The sequence below is a fragment of the Oncorhynchus tshawytscha genome, linkage group LG19, assembly GCF_018296145.1.
Source record: "Oncorhynchus tshawytscha isolate Ot180627B linkage group LG19, Otsh_v2.0, whole genome shotgun sequence".
NCBI classification, from domain to species: domain Eukaryota; kingdom Metazoa; phylum Chordata; class Actinopteri; order Salmoniformes; family Salmonidae; genus Oncorhynchus; species Oncorhynchus tshawytscha.
The window spans coordinates 50,540,784-50,565,781 of NC_056447.1; the positions used below are offsets into that span (position 1 = coordinate 50,540,784).

The following is a 24,998-nucleotide window of genomic DNA, read 5'->3' on the forward strand; positions in this document are numbered from 1 at the left end:
ATGGGGCCATGTATCGTGAGATTTTGAGTGAAAACCTCCTTCCATCAGCAAGGGCATTGAAGATGAAACGTGGCTGGGTCTTTCAGCATGACAATGATCCCAAACACACCGCCCGGGCAACGAAGGAGTGGCTTCGTAAGAAGCATTTCGAGGTCCTGGAGTGGCCTAGCCAGTCTCCAGATCTCAACCCCATAGAAAATCTTTGGAGGGAGTTGTTGCCCAGCAACAGCCCTAAAACATCACTGCTCTAGAGGAGATCTGCATGGAGGAATGGGCCAAAATACCAGCAACAGTGTGTGAAAACGTTTGACCTCTGTCATTGCCAACAAAGGGTATATAACAAAGTATTGAGAAACTTTTGTTATTGACCAAATACTTATTTTCCACCATAATTTGCAAATAAATTCATTAAAAATCCTACAATGTGATTTTTCTGGATTTTTTTTCCCTCATTTTGTCTGTCATAGTGGAAGTGTACCTATGATGAAAATTACAGGCCTCTCTCATATTTTTAAGTGTGAGAACTTGCACAATTGGTGGCTGACTAAATACTTTTTTGCCCCACTGTATAGGGAAAAATACACTTAAAAAAAATATATTCTATTGGTCGAAAGAGCAGACGACTTTCGGTCAACCAATGCTTTTTTTTTTTAGTCGTGGACAGCCTCACAGTACAGACAACTTTATTCCAGCAGGAGAAGGCTGGTTCTGGAGTAAGAACAGCCTCTCTAAAGCTATTAGGGTATATCCCAAATGGCACTTTGTTCCCTATTCAGTGCACTACTTTTTGACCAAGACATCTAAAGTGGCTTCCTATTCCCTACATAGTTGAAATAGGGTGTAATTTGTGAGTCAGCCCTAAAGGCCTAAAGAGAACAATGTCTGTGTTTTGAGCCTCTGATATTCTGGCTCCCACCTGCCCTTACTGTCGATAAGGAAGCTCACACACCTTTGTGTGTGTGACTGACTGCTGTGAAACACTATGTGGCAGACAGGCCGAAGCTGTTATGTGGACGAGAGGGGGAGAGAAAGGCTGATAATTGGTGTCCTCTGTGATGATAATGTTGTTGCCTTTATGTCTCGTGTGTGTGTGTGTGTGTGTGTGTGTAAGAGAGAGAGAGAGAGTTGCTGGCTGTTTGTGCTTTGTGACTCTCCACAAGGCAAGGGTCTTTGATGAAACCACTCCTGAGTGATTATCTCATTATGAACAAAGCGAAGGCCAGATGACCAAATAGATTTCTCTGGTTATGTCTTAAATAGCACCCTGTTCCCTACTTAGGGCACTACTTTAGACCAGAGCCCTGTGGGAATAGGTATCCGTTTGGGATGTAGCCTATCTCTAGCTTAATCTCCATTATGAACAAAGGAACACGGATGTTGCCTCCTGCTTTCCTTTCTGTTTATATGTTGAGCTGGTACACAGCTGGCTAGTAAACAGACAGATAGCATCAGTCCTAGGATTCAGCTGTGTATTTAAGCAATAAGACACGAAGGGTGTGGCCAAATCAAATTATATTGGTCACATGCACATATTTAGCAGATGGTTTTGGTCACATGCACATATTTAGCCGATGGTATTGCGGGTGTAGTGAAATGCTTGTGTTCCTAGCTCCAACAGTGCAGTAATATCTAATAATACACAAGAATACACACCATCTAAAAGTAAAATAATGGAATTTAGAAATATTAGGACGAGGAATGTTGGGAGTGCGTGTGTGTGTGTGTGTGTGTGTGTGTGTGTGTGTGTGTGTGCACTGCTGAGGAGTATTTCTGTCTGCAATAAAGCCCTATTGTGTGTGTCTGTGTGTGGGGGGGGGTTATGGTATGGGCAGGCATAAGCTACGGACAACAAACACAATTGCTTTTAATTGATGGAAATTTGAATGCAGAGATATCGTGATGAGATCCTGAGGCCCATTGTTGTGCCGTTCATCCATCACCTCACGCTTCAGCATAATAATGAACAGCCCCATGTCACAAGGATCTGTACACAATTCCTGGAAGCTGAAAATGTCCCAGTTCTCCATGGCCTGCCTACTCACCAGACATGTTACCCATTGAGCATGTTTGGGATGCTCTGGGGTCAACGTGTACGACAGCATGTTCCAGGTCCCGCCAATATACAGTAACTTCCCACAGCCATTGAAGAGGAGTGAGACAACATTCCGCAGGCCACAATTATCAAGCCTGTTCAACTCTATGCAAAGGAGAGATGTTGTGCTGCATGAGGCAAATGGTGGTCACACCAGATACTGACTGGTTTTCTGATCTACGCTCCTTCCTTTTGTTCTGCATCTATGACCAACGGATGCAAGTCTGTATTCCCAGTCATGTGAAATCCATCGATTTTAGAGCCTAATGAATTTATTTCAATTGACTGATTTCCTTTATATGAACTGTAACTCGGTAAAAGCTTAGAAATGGTTTCACGTTGCTATTGTTCAATGTAGATCTAAACATTAGGTTAGTGGGAAGGGAAGGAGTGAATTGGAAGCAGTTGAGAGACAGGTAGTTTATCTAGAGGTTTGTCTGGAGTTGAACAACACCTTGTACTGCTACAGTGTAAAAATACAGAATGAACGTCAAGGGACACGACTATCTCTGTAAATGGTACTTGGTCTTTCTCTTTCCCATGCTCTCGTCTGTCAAGTCAATGCCCCCGAGTCTCTTCTTCGGCCTCCTACCCTCCCCACCACTCCTCTCTAGCTCTGTCATCCCCGCCACTCCTCTCTAGCTCTGTCGTCCCCGCCACTCCTCTCTAGCTCTGTCGTCCCCGCCACTCCTCTCTAGCTCTGTCGTCCCCACCACTCCTCTCTAGCTCTGTCGTCCCCGCCACTCCTCTCTAGCTCTGTCGTCCCCGCCACTCCTCTCTAGCTCTGTCGTCCCCGCCACTCCTCTCTAGCTCTGTCGTCCCCGCCACTCCTCTCTAGCTCTGTCGTCCCCGCCACTCCTCTCTAGCTCTGTCGTCCCCGCCACTCCTCTCTAGCTCTGTCGTCCCCGCCACTCCTCTCTAGCTCTGTCGTCCCCGCCACTCCTCTCTAGCTCTGTCGTCCCCGCCACTCCTCTCTAGCTCTGTCGTCCCCGCCACTCCTCTCTAGCTCTGTCGTCCCCGCCACTCCTCTCTAGCTCTGTCGTCCCCGCCACTCCTCTCTAGCTCTGTCGTCCCCGCCACTCCTCTCTAGCTCTGTCGTCCCCGCCACTCCTCTCTAGCTCTGTCGTCCCCGCCACTCCTCTCTAGCTCTGTCGTCCCCGCCACTCCTCTCTAGCTCTGTCGTCACCCGTGTCAGGGTCTGAGTGGCGCTGGCACCAGAGTGCTGATGTGTTGGCAGAAAGGTGATGACAGTAGTCACCTTTGACAGACTGTGTGTATGTGGACTAATGATAACAGGGTCCTGGTCGGTCCTCAGAGAAAATAAGACTCAAAGTTGATTAACGCCGCTGCTATAGCAACGACCGCTCTGAGTGACAGCTAGTGTTAAATGCCTGTCTTGCCACACTGAGCTCTATCTCGCTATCTCTATCTCGCTCTCTCTCTCGCTCTCTCTCTCGCTCTCTCTCTCGCTCTCTCTCTCGCTCTATCCCCCACCCTCTCTCTCTCTCGCTCTGTCCCCCACCCTCTCTGTCCCCCACTCGCTCTCTCTCTCGCTCTGTCCCCCTCTCGCTCACTCGCTCTGTCCCCACTCGCTCTCTCTCTCTTGTTCTGTCCCCCACCCGCTCTGTCCCCCACCCGCTCTCTCTCTCTTGCTCTGTCCCCCCACCCGTTCTGTCCCCCGCCCGCTCTCTCTTTCTCTCTCTCTCTTTGCTCTGTCCCCACCCGTTCTGTCCCCCACCCGCTCTCTTTCTCTTGTTCTGTCCCCCACCCGCTCTGTCCCCCATCCGCTCTCTCGCTCTGTCCCCCACCCGCTCTGTCCCCACCCGCTCTCTTTCTCTCTTGCTCTGTCCCCCACCCGCTCTGTCCCCCACCCGCTCTCTTTCTCTTTTGCTCTGTCCCCCACCCGTTCTGTCCCCCACCCGTTCTGTCCCCCCACCCGCTCTGTCCCCCACCCTCTCTCTCGCTCTGTTCCCCACCCGCTCTATCCCCCATCCGCTCTCTCTCTCTTGCTCTGTCCCCCACCCGCTCTGTCCCCCACCCGCTCTCTCTTTCTCTCTCTCTCTCTCTTGCTCTGTCCCCCACCCGTTCTGTCCCCCACCCGCTCTCTTTCCCTCTCTCTCTCGCTCTGTCCCCCACCCGCTCTCTCTCTCTTGCTCTGTCCCGCACCTGTTCTGTGCCCCCACCCGCTCTCTCTCTCTCGCTCTGTCCCCCACCCACTCTCTCTCTCTCTCTCTCTCGCTCTGTCCCCCACCCACTCTCTCACTCTGTCCCCCACCCACTCTCTCTCTCTCTCTCGCTCTGTCCCCCACCCGCTCTCTCGCTCTTTTATTTCAGGTCATGAAACATGGAACCAAAACTTGTTGCGTTTATATTTTTGTTCAGGTCTATAAGGTGTACACTGTCTAGACCCTTCAAATATGCAAATTCAGGAAGTGGATTTAGGGGTGCATTAAGCAGAGCACTGTCAGATACTATGTTATATTAAAATATGTTACATAGAACAAACATGCCACTCTGATATGTAAAACAACTAATCATGACAGCTCTATTCATGACATTGCTATCTGCAACGTTTGCCTATACTGAACGTGGCCCCACTCTCTCTGTAAGGTGGACGACATGTTCTGTTGCCATGCTTAACTCATCTTTCCTCAACTCCTGCCTGTTCTTTGTCTACAGCTCAGCTCTCCTCAACTCCTGCCTGTTCTTTGTCTACAGCTCAGCTCTCCTCAACTCCTGCCTGTTCTTTGTCTACAACTCAACTCTCCTCAAAACTCCTGCCTGTTCTGTGTCTACAGCTCAGCTCTCCTCAAAACTCCTGCCTGTTCTGTCTACAGCTCAGCTCTCCTCAACTCCTGCCTGTTCTGTGTCTACAGCTCAGCTCTCCTCAACTCCTGCCTGTTCTGTGTCTACAGCTCAGCTCTCCTCAACTCCTGCCTGTTCTTTGTCTACAGCTCAGCTCTCCTCAACTCCTGCCTGTTCTTTGTCTACAGCTCAGCTCTCCTCAACTCCTGCCTGTTCTGTGTCTACAGCTTAGCTCTCCTCAACTCCTGCCTGTTCTGTGTCTACAGCTCAACTCATCTTCAAATCAAATCAAATCAAATCTTTCCTCAGCTCAACTCCTGCCTGTTCTGTGTCTACAGCTCAGCTCTCCTCAAAACTCCTGCCTGTTCTGCCTCTGTGTCTACAGCTCAGCTAACAGCTCAGCTCTCCTCAACTCCTGCCTGTTCTGTGTCTACAGCTCAGCTCTCCTCAACTCCTGCCTGTTCTGTGTCTAGCTCAGCTCTCCTCAACTCCTGCCTGTTCTGTGTCCAGCTCAAACTCCTGCCTGTTCTGTGTCTACAGCTCAGCTCTCCTCAAAAAAACTCCTGCCTGTTCTGTGTCTACAGCTCAGCTCTCCTCAAAACTCCTGCCTGTTCTGTGTCTCCTCAAAACAGCTCAGCTCTCCTCAAAACTCCTGCCTGTTCTGTGTCTACAGCTCAGCTCTCCTCAAAACTCCTGCTTGTTCTGTGTCTACAGCTCAGCTCTCAAAACTCAAAAAAACTCCTGCCTGTTCTGTGTCTACAGCTCAGCTCTCCTCAAAACTCCTGCCTGTTCTGTGTCTAAGCTCAGCTCTCCTCAAAACTCCTGCCTGTTCTGTGTCTACAGCTCAGCTCTCCTCAAAACTCCTGCCTGTTCTGTGTCTACAGCTCAGCTCTCCTCAAAACTCCTGCCTGTTCTGTGTCTACAGCTCAGCTCTCCTCAACTCCTGCCTGTTCTGTGTCTACAGCTCAGCTCTCCTCAAAACTCCTGCCTGTTCTGTGTCTACAGCTCAGCTCTCCTCAAAACTCCTACCTGTTCTGTCTCCACTCTGTCTCCAGTGACCCAGTGTGATGTAAGAGCATGTTCCTGGTAACTCCTGTCTGTGCCCTCGCAGCAGGAAGCCCCACTTCTCTCCTCACAATGAGGGCCTTACATAAGTGTGCTATATTAAAGGCAGCAGCCCAGCAGAACTTTCCTTCACGCATGTGTTCATTGTCTTCTCTGAGTGATCGAGAAGGCTGCTCTTTACAGGGCCAAAGCTGACTACGACCTGAGCGAGCTCATTCGTGGTACTGGATCGTACCTGCACAATAGACAAAGGTCAGTAGGTCAGGGCTAGTGACCTCTCTCTCTTCCACATCCTGTGGGTTGCCCTGCTTCCTGGTCGCCGGTGGGCCCTGTGGCAGTCGCTTGGTCACATGACAGCGTGCTTATGGTGACGACCACCTTGTTTCCCCCTGCCAGGGCCTGTGTGCCCTGAACCGTTCTCTCACCCCTCCTCTCCCTCTCCTCCTCTCCCATGCATTAACAGTTACAGGATGCTACAGTAGTGAAAGGACAGTGCTGGTGGTTAGCTTGTGTACTATCCTTTATGGAGCCCAGAGCTGTCATAAGGCCCAGAGCTGTCATAAGTAAGGCCCAGAGCTGTCATAAGGCCCAGAGCTGTCATAAGGCCCAGAGCTGTCAAGGCCCAGAGCTGTCATAAGGCCCAGAGCTGTCATAAGGCCCAGAGCTGTCATAAGTAAGGCCCAGAGCTGTCATGTCTGTCATAAGGTCATAAGTAAGGCCCAGAGCTGTCATAAGTAAGGCCCAGAGCTGTCATCCTAACCCTAAGGCCAAGACTTTTTTTGGTTACTAGATGATTTCATACGTGTTATTTCATCACTATTGTTCTACAATGTAGAAAATAGTAAAAATAAAAAATCCTTGAATGAGTAGGTGTGTATGTATGAAGTCTGAAGTTTACATTCACTAAGGTTGGAGTCATTAACTCGTTTTTCAACCACTCCACAAATTTCATGTTAATTAACAAACGATAGTTTTGGCAATTCGGGTAGGACATCTACTTTGTGCATGACACAAGTAATTTTTTCCAACAATTGTTTACAGACAGATGATTTCACTTATAATTCACTGTATCACAATTCCAGTGGGTCAGAAGTTTACATACACTAAGTTGACTGTGCCTTTAAACAGCTTGGAAAAGTCCAGAAAATTATATCATGGCTTTAGAAGCTTCTGATAGGCAAATTGACATAATTTGAGTCAATTGGAGGTGTACCTGTGGATGTATTTCAAGGCCTACCTTCAAACTCAGTGCCTCTTTGCTTGACATCATGGGACAATCAAAATAAATCAGACCTCAGAAATAAACTCTAGACCTCCAAGTCTGGTTCATCCTTGGGAGCAATTTCCAAATGCCTGAAGGTACCACTTTCATCTGTACAAACAACAGTACCCAAGTATAAACACCATGGGACCACGATGGCGTCATACCGCTCAGGAAGGAGACACGTTCTGTCTCCTAGAGATGACCGTGCTTTGGTGTGAAAAGTGCCTATCAATCCCAGAACAACAGCAAAGGACCTTGTGAAGATGCTGGAGGAAATGGGTACAAAAGTATCTATATCCACAGTAAAACGAGTCCTATATCGACATAACCTGAAAGGCCGCTCAGCAAGGAAGAAGCCACTGCTCCAAAACCGCCATAAAAAAGCCAGACTATGTTTTGCAACTGCACATGGGGACAAAGATGATACTTTTTGGAGAAATGTCCTCTGGTCTGATGAAACAAAAATGGAACTGTTTGGCCATAATGACCATCATTATGTTTGGAGGAAAAGGGGGAGGCTTTCAAGCCGAAGAACACCATCCCAACCGTGAAGCACGGGGGTGGCAGCATCATGTTGTGGAGGTGCTTTGCTGCAGGAGGGACTGGTGCACTTCACAAAATAGATGGCATTATGAGGTAGAACAATTATGTGGATATATTGAAGCAACATCTCAAGACATCAGTCAGTAAGTTAAAGCTTGGTCGCAAAGGAGTCTTCCAAGTGGACAATGACCCCAAGCATACTTCCAAAGTTGTGGCAAAATGGCTTAAGGACACCAAAGGAGTGGAGTGGCCATCACAAAGCCCTGACCTCAATCCCATAGACAATTTGTGGGCAGAACTGAAAAATTGTGCGAGCAAGGAGGCCTACAAACCTGACTCAGTTACACCAGCTCTGGCAGGAAGAATGGGCCAAAATTCACCAAACTTATTGTGGGATGCTTGTGGAAGGCTACCTGAAACATTTGACCCAAGTTAAACAATTTAAAGGCAATACCCTCAATTAGCATTTGGTAGCATTTAAACTTCTGACCCACTGGGAATGTGATGAAAGAAATAAAAGCTGAAATAAATGAATAATTATCTCTACTAGTATTCTGACATTTCACATTCTTAAAATAAAGTGGTGATCCTAACTGACCTAAGACACTTTTTTTTGCATTTGTTTTCTATTTCACCTTTATTTCACCAGGTAGGCCAGTTGAGAACACCTTTATTTCACCAGGTAGGCCAGTTGAGAGCACCTTTATTTCACCAGGTAGGCCAGTTGAGAACACCTTTATTTCACCAGGTAGGCCAGTTGAGAACTAGTTCTCATTTACAACAGTTACACATGGAATAAAGAAACGTACAGTCAATAACACAATAGAAAAATCTATATACAGTGTGTGCAAATGAGGTAAGATAAAAGAGATAAGGCAATAAATAGGCCACAGTGGCGAAGTAATTACAATTTAGCAATTAAACACTGGAGTGATAGATATGCAGAAGATGACTCTGCAAGAATAGATACTGGGGTGCAAAGGAGCAATATATATATATATATATATATATATATATATATATATATACACACATATACACAGACAGTGCGGAGAACAAGTATTTGATACACTGCCAATTTTGCAGGTTTTCCTACTTACAAAGCATGTAGAGGTCAAATTTTTTATCATAGGTACACTTCAACTGTGAGAGACGGAATCTAAAACAAAAATCCAGAAAATCACATTGTATTATTTTTAGTTAATTTGCATTTTATTGCATGACATAAGTATTTGATACATCAGAAAAGCAGAACTTAATATTTGGTACAGAAACCTTTTGTTTGCAATTACAGAGATCATACTTTTCCTATAGTTCTTGACCAGGTTTGCACACACTGCAGCAGGGATTTTGGCCCACTCCTCCATGCAGACTTTCGCCAGATCCTTCAGGTTCGGGGCTGTCGCTGGGCAATCCGGACTTTCAGCTCCCTCCAAAGATTTTCTATTGGGTTCAGGTCTGGAGACTGGCTAGGCCACTCCAGGACCTTGGGATGCTTCTTACGGAGCCACTCCTTAGTTGCCCTGGCTGTGTGTTTCGGGTCGTTGTCATGCTGGAAGACCCAGCCACGACCCATCTTCAATACTCTTACTGAGGGAAGGAGGTTGTTGGCCAAGATCTCGCAATACATGGCCCCATCCATCCTCCCCTCAATACGGTGCAGTCGTCCTGTCCCCTTTGCAGAAAAGCATCCCCAAAGAATGATGTTTCCACCTCCATGCTTCACGGTTGGGTTGGTGTTCTTGGGGTTGTACTCATCCTTCTTCTTCCTCCAAACACGGCGAGTGGAGTTTAGACCAAAAAGCTCTATTTTTGTCTCATCAGACCACATGGCCTTCTCCGATTCCTCCTCTGGATCATCCAGATGATCATTGGCAAACTTCAGACAGGCCTGGACATGCGCTGGCTTGAGCAGGGGGACCTTGCGTGCGCTGCAGGATTTTAATCCATGACGGCGTAGTGTGTTACTAATGGATTTCTTTGAGACTGTGGTCCCAGGTCTCTTCAGGTCATTGACCAGGTCTTGCCGTGTAGTTCTGGGCTGATCCCTCACCTTCCTCGTGATCAATGATGCCCTACGAGGTGAGATCTTGCATGGAGCCCCAGACCGAGGGTGATTGACCGTCATCTTGAACTTCTTCCATTTTCTAATAATTGCGCCAACAGTTGTTGCCTTCTCACCAAGCTGGTTGCCTATTGTCCTGTAGCCCATCCCAGCCTTGTGCAGGTCTACAATTTTTATCCCTGATGTCCTTACACAGCTCTCTGGTCTTGGCCATTGTGGAGAGGTTGGAGTCTGTTTGATTTAGTGTGGACAGGTGTCTTTTATACAGGTAACGAGTTCAAACAGGTGCAGTTAATACAGGTAATGAGTGGAGAACAGGAGGGCTTCTTCAAGAAACTAACAGGTCTGTGAGAGACGGTTTTCTACCAATTCTGAGCTGATGGCACTGCTCGACATCTTCCGATTGCGAAGGGAAGTAAGCATGATGTCTTTCATCTGCTGCAGTTAGTTTCCTTGGCCGACCACTGTGTCTACGGTCCTCAACGTTGACGGTTTCTTTGTGCTTCTTCAAAAGCTCTTGGACAGCACATCTGGAAATCCCTGTCTGCCTTAATGTCTGCCTGGGAGAGACCTTGTTGATGCAGTATAACTACCTTGTGTCTGCCTGGGAGAGACCTTGTTGATGCAGTATAACTACCTTGTGTCTGCCTGGGAGAGACCTTGTTGATGCAGTATAACTACCTTGTGTCTGCCTGGGAGAGACCTTGTTGATGCAGTATAACTACCTTGTGTCTGCCTGGGAGAGACCTTGTTGATGCAGTATAACTACCTTGTGTCTGCCTGGGAGAGACCTTGTTGATGCAGTATAACTACCTTGTGTCTGCCTGGGAGAGACCTTGTTGATGCAGTATAACTACCTTGTGTCTGCCTGGGAGAGACCTTGTTGATGCAGTGTAACTACCTTGTGTCTGCCTGGGAGAGACCTTGTTGATGCAGTGTGCAGTGTAACTACCTTGTGTCTGCCTGGGAGAGACCTTGTTGATGCAGTGTAACCTTGTTGACCTTGTGTCTGCTGCTGGGAGAGACCTTGTTGATGCAGTGTAACTACCTTGTGTCTGCCTGGGAGAGACCTTGTTGATGCAGTATAACTACCTTGTGTCTGCCTGGGAGAGACCTTGTTGATGCAGTATAACTACCTTGTGTCTGCCTGGGAGAGACCTTGTTGATGCAGTATAACTACCTTGTGTCTGCTTGGGAGAGACCTTGCTGATGCAGTATAACTACCTTGTGTCTGCCTGGGAGAGACCTTGCTGATGCAGTATAACTACCTTGTGTCTGCCTGGGAGAGACCTTGCTGATGCAGTATAACTACCTTGTGTCTGCCTGGGAGAGACCTTGCTGATGCAGTATAACTACCTTGTGTCTGCCTGGGAGAGACCTTGCTGATGCAGTATAACTACCTTGTGTCTTGTTGCTGTGCTCAGTCTTGCCATGATGTATGACTATTGACAGTAAACTGTCTTCAGCAACCTCACCTTGTTAGAGTTTGGCTGTTCCTCACCCAGTTTTATTCCTCCTCCACCAGGCTGTTTCTGTTTCAGTTAATGATTTTGTGTTTCAACCTACATATTGAATTGATGATCATTAGCACCTGTTTGGTATAATTGTTTACTCATACACCTGACTATATGCCTACAAAATCCCTGACTTTGTGCAAGTGTACCTAGAAGAGTTGATGCTGTTTTGAAGGCAAAGGGTGGTCACACCAAATATGGATTTGATGTAGCTTTTTTTTCTCACTCACTTTGCATTTAGTTAATTGATAAATCTATTAACATGTATATTTTTGAAAGCATTCTTACTTTACAGCATTTGTTCACATTTGCCTAAAACTTTTGCACAGTAAATGTGTGTGTGTGTGTGTGTGTGTGTGTACACACACTACTGTTCAAAAGTTTGGGGTCACTTGCAAATGTCCTTGTTTTTGAAAGAAAATCACTTTTTTTGTCCATTTAAAATAACATCAAATTGATCAGAAATACAGTGTAGACATTGTTAATATTGTAAATGACTATTGTAGCTGGAAATCTCTGATTTATTTTTATGGAATATCTACATTGGCGTACAGAGGCCCATTATCAGCAAACATCACTCCTGTGTTCCAATGGCACGTTGTGTTAGCTAATCAAAGTTTATGATTTTAAAAGGCTAATTGATCATTAGAAAACCCTTTTGCAATTATCTTAGCAGCTGAAAACTGTTGTTCTGATTTAAAGAAGCAATAAAACGGGCCTTCTTTAGACTAGTTGAGTATCTGGAGCATCAGCGTTTGTGGGTATGATTACAGGCTCAAAAAGGACTTTCTTCTGAAACTCGTCAGTCTATTGTTGTTCTGAGAAATGAAGGCCATTCCATGCGAGAAATGTTTTCTCGTTTTTCAAGCGAAGGTATTTTAAGGGAGTATGCGAGCACACTCGTTCAGTTCACTAGCCGCCAGCCGAACTGATGCATGCTGACTCCTTTTATTGAGCAGCTTCTCCTCAGCCTACTTCTACTTTCTCCTCACAACCCCTCTCGCTCCTCACAACTCCTCTCGCTCCTCACATCCCCCTCGCTCCTCACATCCCCCTCGCTCCTCACATCCCCCTCGCTCCTCACATCCCCCCTCGCTCCTTCCCCCTGCTTCTCTTAGTCTTTTCCCTACCCGCTCCAATCCTCACTGTCCTCCATGCCAGGCAATGATGTGGAAAATACAATTTTGCATATAGCTGCTGGAAAGCTGAGTTTGTCCATGTAGGGAAATCATGGTTAGCCGTGGTGAAATGCGTGTGTACTGTAGGGTGTTTGATGAAAGAAGACAGAACAGAATATAATTTTAGTCTCCTGCTGGGGGCTTTGCATTTAGACATTTGGGGGGGGCGCACAGTGTGTTGCCATGGCAACAAATTCTAATTCGTCCGTACCGAATGGGACTACTTCTCTTGCTGTGGCCCTGTGTCTCTGGAGCACAGTTTTCTGCTCAGCCTACTTACTCATGGGAGCAGGGATACACTGGGATCACATCCAGCGCTCCAGGGCTTCAGACTAGACCACAAGTCAAGCTACAGGTACAAGGACCGGATGGGTCAGACACTGCCGTCAATAACTCCATTCAAATGCATTCATTCATTTTTACTCTGTGAGACACAGTGTGCACTGAGGCTGCGCTGGAGCCCCCGCGGACAGGAGGCTGCGCTGGAGCCCCCGCGGACAGGAGGCTGCGCTGGAGCCCCCGCGGACAGGAGGCTGCGCTGGAGCCCCGCGGACAGGAGGCTGCGCTGGAGCCCCGCGGACAGGAGGCTGCGCTGGAGCCCCGCGGACAGGAGGCTGCGCTGGAGCCCCGCGGACAGGAGGCTGCGCTGGAGCCCCCGCGGACAGGAGGCTGCGCTGGAGCCCCGCGGACAGGAGGCTGCGCTGGAGCCCCGCGGACAGGAGGCTGCGCTGGAGCCCCGCGGACAGGAGGCTGCGCTGGAGCCCCGCGGACAGGAGGCTGCGCTGGAGCCCCGCGGACAGGAGGCTGCGCTGGAGCCCCGCGGACAGGAGGCTGCGCTGGAGCCCCGCGGACAGGAGGCTGCGCTGGAGCCCCCGCGGACAGGAGGCTGCGCTGGAGCCCCCGCGGACAGGAGGCTGCTCTGGAGCCCCCGCGGACAGGAGGCTGCTCTGGAGCCGCCGCGGAGAGGAATTAGACCTCTATGAGCTATTCCTTTGGCAGTGACAACTCCTGAGTCCACATACACACCATCTGTCCCTCACACTGAATGGGGATGGAATGCAACGTGAAGGTGCTGTAGCGCCACACTAGTCCTGTTCTCCCTTTTTCTCAGAAATCCACTGCTTTACCATCTGCTAGCAGTTCATGGACTCAAATGGCACACTATCCCCTACATCGTGCTGCACACCTTTTAGGGAATATGGTTTTTGTGTTCGCTCCAGTCAGTAGCTATAAATCAATGCAGTGTCTACATTTTACAGCAGATGTGGGATTACTTGGATATTTAGCTTGAGGATCTTGAGGTGTGTTTTGATGCTTGTGTTCTTTCTCATAAACCCATGTTTACTATAGATGTGGTATTGGTGTATATTGCTCGAGGTGTGTTTGATGCTTGTATTCCTTGTGAACTCTTTGAAAGCAGTGTTGATTTATTAGGGAAGTTCCCAGAACATGTTGCGTCTTGCTGGGGCTGGGCGATATGGCCTAACTTATGGGTGATTCATGATATACCAGTCAAAAGTTTGGCCACTTACTCATTCAAGGGTTTTTCTTTATTTGTTCTGTTTTCTACATTGTAGAGAAATAGTGAAGACATCAAAACCTATGAAATAACACATATGGAATCATGTAGTAACCAAAAACGTGTTAAACAAATCAAAATATATTTGAGATTCTTCAAAGTAGCCAGCCTTTGCCTTGATGACAGCTTTGCACTCTTGGTATTCTCTCAACCAGCTTCATGAGGTAGTCACCTGGAATGCATTTCAATTAACAGGTGTTAGAATTAGATGTGTTGTGACAAGGTAGGGGTGGTATACAGAAGATAGCCCTATTTGGTAAAAGACCAAGTCCATATTATGGCAAGAACAGCTCAAATAAGCAAAGAGAAACGACAGTCCATTACTTTAATACATGAAGGTCAGTCAATACTGAAAATTTCAAGAACTTTGAAAGTTTCTTCAATTGCAGTTGCAAAAACCATCAAGCGCTCTCATGAGGACCGCCACAGGAAAGGAAGACCCAGAGTTGCCTCTGCTGCAGAGGCTAAGTTCATCAACCATTAGACCCAGCCTTCCACAACCATAAGACCCACTAATTATTTTATCAAAATAGTTGAACCTGCTTTTTTTGTGCAGTAATCACTGATCTGGCTTTCAAGTCTATGAACATGCCCTTTTTTTGTTACAGATGTAACTAGAACCATGCAAAATGCACATTCACTAATAATGATCACTTCTTGTTGAAAAGTAACACAGGTCTCATCAACAATCTCTCAAGCCCATGTGCTAATGATTAGCCTGCTAATCTTTATATTTCAAGTTTAGCCAACAAGGATCTATTTGCTAGCTGACAAGGATCTATTTGCTAGCTGACGAGGATCTATTTGCTAGCTGACGAGGATCTATTTGCTAGCTGACGAGGATCTATTTGCTAGCTGACGAGGATCTATTTGCTAGCTGACGAGGATCTATTTGCTAGCTGACGAGGATCTATTTGCTAGCTGACGAGGATCTATTTGCTAGCTGACGAGGATCTATTTGCTAGCTAACGAGGATCTATTTGCTAGCTAACGAGGATCTATTTGCTAGCTAACGAGGATCTATTTGCTAGCTAACGAGGATCTATTTGCTAGCTAACGAGGATCTATTTGCTAGCTAACGAGGATCTATTTGCTAGCTAACGAGGATCTATTTGCTAGCTAACGAGGATCTATTTGCTAGCTAACGACGATCTATTTGCTAGCTAACGACGATCTATTTGCTAGCTAACAAGGGAAAACAGTTGAATTGTTATGAACCCACCCTTCTGTCCGTCTCCAGCTGTTTGAACAGCATGCTGAAAACCATAGATATTATAAGTCTCTACCGGGCCTCTTCATTTCAGTTATCTTATACCTCTCGTCCCCAGTTGAGCTGTTATGAACCCACCCTTCTGTCCTCTCCAGCTGTTTGAACAGCATGCTGAAAACCATAGATATTATAAGTCTCTACCGGGCCCTTCATTTCAGTTATCTTATACCTCTCGTCCCCTTCAGCTCTCTCGTACCTCTCGTCCCCTTCAGCTCTCTCGTACCTCTCGTCCCCTTCAGCTCTCTCGTACCTCTCGTCCCCTTCAGCTCTCTCGTACCTCTCGTCCCCTTCAGCTCTCTCGTACCTCTCGTCCCCTTCAGCTCTCTCGTACCTCTCGTCCCCTTCAGCTCTCTCGTACCTCTCGTCCCCTTCAGCTCTCTCGTACCTCTCGTCCCCTTCAGCTCTCCCGTACCTCTTTTCTACCGTAATATTCCTCAATAAAATAAACTGAGAACATGTAACAGTGTGTGGGTATCCATTTCTCTCAGATTACTCACTCCCCAGACCTTACTGACTCTCCCCAGAACTTACTGTCTGTCCCCTTCTCTCCCCAGAACTTACTGACTGTCCCCTCCTCTCCCCAGACTTTACTGACTGTCCCCTCCTCTCCCCAGACCTTACTGACTGTCCCCTCCTCTCCCCAGACCTTACTGACTGTCCCCTCCTCTCCCCAGACCTTACTGACTGTCCCCTCCTCTCCCCAGACCTTACTGCCAGAGAGCACCATGGAGAAGATGAAGCGGTTTAGGAGGAGGCTGTCCCAGACTCTGAGAGGGAGTCAGACCATCGATGAGTCTCTGTCTGAACTGGCTGAACAGAAGACTATAGAGGAGAACGGCATCAAGGACAGCGGTGAGGGTGCGTGCGTGTGTGTGTGTGTGTGTGTGTGTGGGGGGTGTGGGGGGGCCTGTATGTAGCCTGCGAGGCATCAAAACAAAGATAATTAACCAGCTATGTCACACTATCTCTCAGCTGGTATTAAGCCTTCCAGGGATAGTCTGGTGTTGTCGTTGGCTGCCGTGGCGTTGCTATGGTGCTGGCTTGTCAGGGTCTCGAACGTTCTAGAGTTTCCATGACATTGCCACAGTGACTTAGAGGACTCTGAAAGCAGCTGTTCATCTTGAAACACATTTCTCTCCTCGTTCTGTCTCTCTCTGTCTTTCATCACCAGGCTTTATCAGTGTTTTTCTCAGCTCCCCTCCTCTCTTTTCTTCAACAGCTATTCTCTCCTTTTAACCAGCTCCCCTCTCCTTCCCTCTCCTTCCCTCTCTTCTTCTCTCCTTTTAACCAGCTCCCCTCTCCTTCCCTCTCTTCTTCTCTCCTTTTAACCAGCTCCCCTCTTCCTTCCTCTCTTTTAACCAGCTTCTCCTTCCTTTTAACCAGCTCCCCTCTCCTTCCCTCTTCTTCTCTCCTTTTAACCAGCTCCCTCTCTCCTTCCCTCTTCTTCTCTCCTTTTAACCAGCTCCCCTCTCCTTCCCTCTTCTTCTCTCCTTTTAACCAGCTCCCCTCTCCTTCCCTCTTCTTCTCTCCTTTTAACCAGCTCCCTCTCCTTCCCTCTTCTTCTCTCCTTTTAACCAGCTCCCCTCTCCTTCCCTCTTCTTCTCTCCTTTTAACCAGCTCCCTCTCCTCCCTCTTCTTCTCTCCTTTTAACCAGCTCCCCTCTCCTTCCCTCTTCTTCTCTCCTTTTAACCAGCTCCCCTCTCCTTCCCTCTTCTTCTCTCCTTTTAACCAGCTCCCCTCTCCTTCCCTCTTCTTCTCTCCTTTTAACCAGCTCCCCTCTCCTTCCCTCTTCTTCTCTCCTTTTAACCAGCTCCCTCTCCTTCCCTTCCCTCTCTCCTTTTAACCAGCTCCCCTCTCTCCTTTTCTCTCCTTTTAACCAGCTCCCCTCTCCTTCCCTCTCCTTCTCTCCTTTTAACCAGCTCCCCCCTCTCCTTCCCTCTCCTTCTTCTCTCCTTTTAACCAGCTCCCCTCTCCTTCCCTCTCCTTTTAACTCTCCTTTTTAACCAGCTCCCCTCTCCTTCCCTCTCCTTCTCTCCTTTTAACCAGCTCCCTTCTCTCCTTTTAACCAGCTCCCCTCCTTCCTTCTCTCCTTCCCTCCCTTCTCTCCTTTTAACCAGCTCCTTCTCTCCTTTTAACCAGCTCCCCTCTCCTTCCTCCTTTTAACCAGCTCCCTTCTCTCCTTTTAACCAGCTCCCTCTCCTTCTCTCCTTTTAACCAGCTCCCCTTCCTTCTCTCCTTTTAACCAGCTCCCCTCTCTCTTTTTAACCAGCTCCCTCCTTCTTCCTTTTAACCAGCTTTTAACCAGCTCTCCTTCCCTTCTCCTTCCCTCTCTCTTCTCTCCTTTTAACCAGCTCCCCTCTCCTTCCCTCTCCTTCTCTCCTTTTAACCAGCTCCCCTCTCCTTCCCTCTCCTTCTCTCCTTTTAACCAGCTCCCCTCTCCTTCCCTCTCCTTCTCTCCTTTTAACCAGCTCCCCTCTCCTTCCCTCTCCTCTCTCTCTCCTTTTAACCAGCTCCCCTCTCCTTCCCTCTCCTTCTCTCCTTTTAACCAGCTCCCTCTCCTTCCCTCTCCTTCTCTCCTTTTAACCAGCTCCCCTCTCCTTCCCCTTTTAACCAGCTCCCCTCTCCTTCCCTCTCCTTCTCTCCTTTAACCAGCTCCCCTCTCCTTCCCTCTCCTTCTCTCCTTTTAACCAGCTCCCCTCTCCTTCCCTCTCCTTCTCTCCTTTTAACCAGCTCCCCTTCCCTCTCCTTCCCTCTCCTTCTCTCCTTCTCTTTTAACCAGCTCCCTCCTTCCCTCTCTTCTCCTTTTAACCAGCTCCCTCTCCTTCCCTCTTCTTTTCCTTTTAACCAGCTCCCCTCTCCTTCCCTCTTCTTCTCTCCTTTTAACCAGCTCCCCTCTCCTTCCCTCTCCTTCTCTCCTTTTAACCAGCTCCCCTCTCCTTCCTTTTAACTCTCTCCTTCTCCTCTTTTTAACCAGCTCCCCTCTCCTTCCCTCTCCTTCTCTCCTTTTAACCAGCTCCCCTCTCCTTCCCTCTCCTTCTCTCCTTTTAACCAGCTCCCCCTCTCTCCTTCCCTCTCCTCTCCCTCCCTTTTAACCAGCTCCCCTCTCCTTCCCTCTCTCCTTCTCTCCAGCTCCCCTCTCCTTCCCTCTCCTTCTCTCCTTTTAACCAGCTCCCCTCTCCTTCCCTCTCCTTCTCTCCTTTTAACCAGCTCCCCTCCTTCCTTCCTTCTCTCCTTTTAACTCAGCTCCCCTCTCCTTCCCTTTTCTCTCCTTTTAACCAGCTCCCCTCTCCTTCCCTCTCCTTCTCTCCTTTTAACCAGCTCCCCTCTCCTTCCCTCTTTCTTCTCCCTCTCCTTTTAACCAGCTCCCCTCCTTCCCTTCCTCTCTTTTAACCAGCTCCCCTCTTTCTCTTCTTCTTTTTAACCAGCTCCCCTCTCCTTCCCTCTCCTTCTCTCCTTTTAACCAGCTCCCCTCTCCTTCCCTCTCTTCTTCTCTGTAGGTATTCTGGGCGGTAGGTAGCCTAGTGTTTAGAGCATTGGTCTAGTAACTGAAAGGTTGCTAGATTGAATCCCCGAGCTGACAAGATAAAAATCAGTTGTTTTGCCCCTGAACAAGGCAGTTAACCCACTGTTCCCCAGTAGGCCGTAATTGAAAATAAGAATTCGTTCTTAACTGACTTGCCTAGTTAAATAAAAGGTAAAACATTTTTTAAATCACTCGATCAGCTCATCCATGTTTTTTTAAAGCGCTTTTAAACTCCAAATCTGCCCTGACTGTTCCCTGCTCCTGAATAGGGACAGATTAGGTGTGTGTGTGTGGTGTGATATTAAAGGTGTGTGTGTGTGTGTGTGTGTGTGTGTGTAGGAGGAGGATTTACGTGTGTGTTCTTCTGCAGAGGGGATTGTGTTGCGGCAGACTGCTGTGTGTTTGCCAGTATAAGTCCAGGAGACAGAATGGTCAGATGAGTAGAGATGGTGTGATGGGTATGAGTCCTAATACCATACCCTTAATATGATCTATATAACACAACACTGCAGTAGTAGTGGAATAAGACTGTGTGTGTGTGTGTTATCCAGTAACGATGTAGGAAGGAGTGTGTTAGGTCATCTGTTGTTTTGAGAGACGTTCTGTTTTCTCTCTGATGATGTTCTTTGATCTTAATCCTGTTAGTTTTCTCTCCATCTTTCTCTTGGTATTGATGTCCACACACAAAGCCTAATAATCCCTCTTTGATTTACACCTAACAGTGTTTCCCCTAAGAGGTTTTTTTCCAGCAGGACTTTTCTTTAGTGGCAGCCACGTTTTAGCAGCGGTGGTGCGCTGCAGTGCAGATAGAGGATTACATTTCCTGACAATATGCCTCGTTTTAGGCCTTGGGTTTTCCCTGGTCAGGTTACTTGGTTGGGGAAGATCGCCTGGTTCCATCTATGCTAAACAGTGTTCTACAGTACAGGCTAACAGTATTCTAATCTAAGGTACTCGTATTGATTCGCGGTTCTGTCTCTTCCCAGCAACAGGGACCGTGGTGCATAACGGTCACGGACTTCCCCCCTCGGCCCACAGTGTTCACTCCTTCCTGCACCAGTACACTAGTTCCTTCAAGAAGCCCCCTCTGCGGAGACCCCAGAGCGTCATAGGTGGAGGAGGGCTAGGGTCTTTCATGGCTGTGCAACGCAACGGCAGCCGCCTTGGTGAGACAACACACACACACGGGCACGGACACACACGGACACACACACACACACACACGGGCACGGACACACACACACACACACACACACACGGACACACACACACAGACGGGCACGGACACGCACACGCACGGGCACGGACACACGCACGGGCACGGACACACACACACGGCACGGACACGCACGGACACACACGGACACGGGCACGGCACGGACACGCACACACACGGACACACACACAGACGGGCACGGACACAGACGGGCACAGACACGGACACAGACGGGCACAGACACAGACACACACACAGACGGGCACGGACACACACACAGACGGGCGCGGACACACACACAGACGGGCGCGGACACACGCACACAGACAGGCACGGACACACACACACAGACGGGCACGGACACACACAGACGGGCACGGACACACACACGGACGGGCACGGACACACACACACACACGGACACACACACAGACACAGACGGGCACGGACACACACACAGACAGCGTCAGCTGAGAGGGGGTAGGACAGTGGAAACTGACCAGGGAGTAGCTGCTGCTATAGTTCCCAGCAGCAGTGGATGACGTTGAGTTGATGGAAAGAATAACATTTAGTCATGTGTATATGGTCCCTCTGCTCTTATCAAGTAGTGATTGTACAGTCCTTGTCAGGGCGGGCATTTTTTTTGCCATATTGACCACATCCTGTAAAAATGGCCCATCTCTCTTCTCTCTGTTTCATACCTCTCTTTCCTCTCTCCCCCTCCTCTCTTTCCTCTCTCCCCCTCCTCTCTTTCCTCTCTGTTTCATCCCTCTCGTCCCCACTCCCCCCTCCTCTCTCTGTTTCATACCTCTTGTCCCACTCTCCTCTCTCCTCTCTCTCTTTCATAACACTCGTCCCGCTCTCCCCCTCCTCTCTTTCCTCTCTCCCCCTCCTCTCTTTCCTCTCTGTTTCATCCCTCTCGTCCCACTCTCCTCTCTCCTCTCTCTCTTTCATAACACTCGTCCCCGCTCTCCCCCTCCTCTCTCCTCTCTCTGTTTCATCCCTCTCGTCCCACTCTCCTCTCTCTCCCCCTCCTCTCTCCTCTCTCGGTTTCATACCTCTTGTCCCTCTCTCTCATACCTCTCGTCCCACTCTCCCCCTCCTCTCTCTGTTTCATACCTCTCGTCCCTCTCTCTCTCTCTCTCTCTCTCTCTCTCTCTCTCTCTCTGTTTCATATCTTTCGTCCCACTCTCCCCCTCCTCTCTCTCTGTTTTGTCCCACTCTCCCCCTCTCTCCTCTCTTAGACATCGTCCATGAGAATATGAAGATGGGTTCTGATGGAGAGAGTGACCAGGCATCAGGGACCAGCTCAGATGAGGTTCAGTCTCCCACAGGGGTGTGTCTGAGGAACAGGGGCAACCGACGCATCTCTGCAGAGGTACGTCTAGCTCACGGTCTGACCCACCTTCATCAGAGGTACGTCTAGCTCACGGTCTGACCCACCTTCACCTCTCCATCCCTTCACCGCCCGTTCCAGGGTGGAGAAGGATTGGAAGGGGTTTTTGTTTTTTTGAGGTGTTCAACTACTTTTGGGGGACAATGGAAGTTTAGGGGGAGATCCATTTTTATTAAACCAGGTCAAATATTAGTTTTGGCTTGTAACAGATTTCTATTCAACTTCCACTGTCCTCCATGAGTGACTCGCTGTCTCTCTCACACGCATTTAATTCCTCACCTCACGTACCCATGGTCACATACACTCACTGGCCAGTTTATTAGGTACACCCCCCCCATTCTCGGGAATTGGTGGCTCCTACAGGCAGTGAGTCATGTGACCGTGGTTTGCTATATAAAGCAGGAAGACCGGCATGGAGACATTCAGTTACTGGAATGGGCAAAACGAGGGCCCTAAGTGACTTTGAGCGTGGAATGATTGTCGGTGCCAGGCACGCCGGATCCAATATCTCAGAAACTTCTCCTGGGCTTCTTACACACGACAGTGACTAGTGTTTTCTGAGAATCCAGTCAGCGGCAGTCCTGTGAGAGTGAAAACAGCTTGTTGATGAGAGAGGTTGAAGGACAAGAATTGTGCAAGCTAATCGGCGATCCACAAACAGACAAATTCAGGCTATGCTAGAGGCAAGGGGGAGGTCTGACCCAGTACTAGCTGTGTGTACCTAATAAACTGTCCGGTGAAGAGGTGACTCCGGGATGCTGGCCTTCTGGGCAGAGTTGCAAAGAAAAAGCCATATTTCAGACAGGCCAATAAAAAGATTAAGATGGGCAAAAGAACACAGACACTGGACAGAGGAACTCTGAGTCCGCAGTCGCCTCTTCACTGTTGACGTTGAGACTGGTGTTTTGTGGGTAATGAAGCTTCCAGTTGAGAACTTGTGAGGCGTCTGTTTCTCAAACTATACTGGTTAAACTCGACACTCTAATGTACTTGTCCTCTTGCTCCATTGTGCACCGGGGCCTGCCACTCCTCTTTTTATTCTAGTTAGAGCAACTTTGAGCTGTTCTGTGAAGGGATTAGTACACAGCGTTGTACGAGGTCTTCAGTTTCTTGAGAATATCTCGTATGGAAACAGCTTTCATTTCTCAGAACAAGTATAAACTGAAGAGTTTCAGAAGAAAGGTCTTTGTTTCTGGCCATTTTGAGCTTGTAATCAAACCCACAAATGCTGATGCTCCAGATACTCAACTAGTCAGTTTTATTGCTTCTTTAATCAGAACAACAGTTTTCAGCTTTGTTAATATAATTGCAAAAGGGTTTCCTAATGATCAATTAGCCTTTTAAAATGACAGGCTGTCTCATATTTGTCGATCATCAGGCCTACCACTGTTGTGGCATCAGCAAACTTAATGATGGTGTTGGAGTCGTGGGTGAACAGGGAATACAGGAGGGGACTAAGTACACAAGCCTTGAGGAGCCCCAGTGTTAAGGATCATCGTGGCAGACGTGTTGTCTACTTTTACCACCTGGGGGTGGCCCTTCAGGAAGTCCAGGATCCAGTTGCAAAGGGAGGTATTTTGTTCCAGAGTCCTTAGTGATGAGCTTCGTGGGCACTAGGGTGTTGAACGCTGAGCTGTAGTCAATGAACAGCATTTTCACATAGGTGTTGCTTTTGTCCAGGTGAGAAAGGGCATGTGTGGAGTGCGATTGAGATTGTGTCATCTGTGGATCTGTTGGAGCGGTATGTGAATTGGAGTGGGTCTAGGGTGTCCGGGAGGATGCTGTTAATGTGAGCCATGACCAGAATTTCAAAGCACTTCATGGCTACCGACATGAGTGCCACGGGTCGGTAATCATTTAGGCAGGTTACCTTTGTTCGTTGGGCACAGGGACTATGGTGGTCTGCTTGAAACATGTAGGTATTAAAGACTCGGTCATGGAGAGGTTTGTCAGTGATGACACTTGACAGTTGGTTCGCGCATGCTTTGAGTACACGTCCTGGTATTCCGTCTGGCCCAGTGGCTTTGTAAATGTTGACCTGTTTAAAAGTTTTGTTCACATCGGCTACCGAGAGCGTTATCACACAGTCATCCAGAACAGCTGGTGCTCTCGTGCATGCTTCAGTGTTGCTTACCTCAAGGCAAGCATAAAAGGCATTTAGCTCGTCTGGTAGGCTCTGGGCAGCTGGCGTCTGGGTTTCCCTTTGTAGTCCGTAATAGTTTTCAAGCCCTGCCACATCCGACGAGCGTCAGATTCAATCTTAATCCTGTATTGACGCTTTGCTTGTTTGATATTTCGTCTGAGGGCATTGCGGGATTTCTTATAAGCGTCCGGATTAGTCTCCCGCTCCTTGAAAGCGTCAGCTCTAGCCTTTAGCTCGATGCGGATGTTGCCTGTAATCCATGGCTTCTGGTTGGGATATGTACGTACAGTCACTGTGGGTACAACGTCATCAATGCACTTATTGATGAAGCCGATGACTGAGATGGTGTATTCCTCAATGCCATTGGATGAATCCCGGAACATATTCCAGTCTGTGCTCAATGATATTGAGACCCGGGCTCTTCGCTGGCCATGGCAGAACACTGACATTCCTGTCTTGCAGGAAATCACGCACAGAACGAGCAGTATGGCTGGTGGCATTGTCATGCTGGAGGGTCATGTCAGGATGAGCCTGCAAGAAGGGTACCACATGAGGGAGTTGGATGTCTTCCCTGTAACGCACAGCGTTGAGATTGCCTGTAATGCAACATGCTCAGTCGGATGATGCTGTGACACACCGCCCCAGACCATGACGGACCCTCCACCTCCAAATTGATCCTGCTCCAAAGTACAGGCCTCGGTGTAACGCTCATTCCTTTGACGATAAACGCAAATCCGACCATCACCCCTGGTGAGACAAGACCTTGGCTCGTCAGTGAAGAGCACTTTTTGCCAGTCCTGTCTGGTCCAGCGACGGTGGGTTTGTGCCCATAGGCGATGTTGTTGCCTGTGATGTCTGGAGAGGACCTGCCTTACAACACATCTGCAGTCCTATTGCCTCCTTGCAGCATGCCAAAGGCACGTTCACGCAGATGAGCAGGGACCCTGGGCATCTTTCTTTTGTTGTTTTTCAGAGTCAGTAGAAAGGACTCTTTAGTGTCCTAAGTTTTCATAACTGTGACCTTAATTGCCTACCGTCTGTCAGCTGTCAGTGTCTTAACGACCGTTCCACAGGTGCATGTTCATTAATTGTTTATGGTTCATTGAACAAGCATGGACAACAGTGTTTAAACCCTTTACAATGAAGATCTGTGAAGTTATTTGGATTTTTAAGAATTATCTTTGAAAGACAGGGTCCTGAAACAGGGACGTTTCTTTTTTTGCTGAGTTTATGTATGTGGTTGAATGTACACACATTTTTTGGGAATATACTTTTATTATTTCTCAAACGCTCCCAACCCTCCCCCAATTGGAGTAAACTAATAAACAATAACACTTGGGCTTCT

At 48.2% G+C, this 24,998-nt stretch overlaps 1 pseudogene; it reads left to right on the forward strand.

The window, feature by feature from the left end:
* Window positions 1–24,998, forward strand: part of LOC112219040 — a 61,803-nt pseudogene that overhangs the window by 11,490 nt on the left and 25,315 nt on the right.